This window comes from Mus pahari, chromosome 1, assembly GCF_900095145.1.
Source record: "Mus pahari chromosome 1, PAHARI_EIJ_v1.1, whole genome shotgun sequence".
In the NCBI taxonomy this organism is placed as follows: Eukaryota; Metazoa; Chordata; class Mammalia; order Rodentia; family Muridae; genus Mus; species Mus pahari.
In genome coordinates, this window is record NC_034590.1 from 96,754,360 (window position 1) to 96,755,509 (window position 1,150).

The following is a 1,150-nucleotide window of genomic DNA, read 5'->3' on the forward strand; positions in this document are numbered from 1 at the left end:
TCTGTAATGGGGTCTGATGCCCTCTTCTGGTGTGTCTGAAAAAAGCAAGAGTGTACTCGCATACATAAAATAAATAAGTAAATATTTAAAAAAAAAAAAAAAAAAGAACTACAAAGAAAATTATGTGTGCGTGTGTCCGGGTATGTGCATTGGGTGTGTGCACATGAGTGCGGTTGTTAGCAAAGGTCAGAGATGTCGAATCCCCTGGAACCAGAGTTATCAGTGGTTCTGAAGTACCAAACCCTGATCCCTCTACAAGAGGAGCAAAGTTGTTTGTGATATAGTTTCACTGTATAGTCATGGCTATCCTGGGACTTACTCTGTAGACCAGGCTAGCCTCGAACTCACAGAGATCCACCTGCCTCTGCCTCCCGAGTGCTAAGATCGGAGAGGAGGCTGGGTGTAGCTTAGTGGTAGAGGTTTGCAGGCAAGGGAGCCTTGGGTCAAACTCTAGCACCAAATTCGTAAGTAAAACCCAACCGTGTAGTGAGTTCCTGCTAAGTACAGATAGGTGTCTCTGGCAAGCTAGTACATTTATCTAAAGAGACAGACATGAAGATATCTTGTTGCCATCACAGTTTTATTTGTGATAATGACAAAAGTGAGGGCAGTTCAGAGGCGCGGGTGTGTTGCGGGCTGCTTACACAATAGAAATTGTTAGCAGTTCACGCGGAGTACAAGCAGCAGACACAATTCTGAACTGGTTTAAACCAAGCAAGGGAATCTGAAGCAAGTGTGGTGCATGCTTGTAATCCTTATCATCTGGGAGGCTGAGACAGGAGGATCAGAAGTCCAAGGTGAGCCTCAGCTATACTGAGAAAACTTAAGGCCAGCCTGGGCTACTTGAGACCCTGTCTCAGCAACACAAAACAAAAAAGGAGACCACTTTACTAAGTGGGTGCAGTTTGTTATAAGGGCACAAGAATGACTCCTGGGAAAGATGAGCCTGGGGAATGGACAGGATTGTGGCAGCCAGACTCAGCACTTCACATATCTAACCAATGCAACCTTTAGGAGGTAGGTAATATTATGGTCATCCCTGCTTTACAGAGAAGGAAACCGAGAAGGTCAGACACTTAAACAATTGCTAAGTTAGTAGCACCAGACTTCAAACTCCATAGTTTGCTTTGGAAGGCTGTGCTGTACCTAT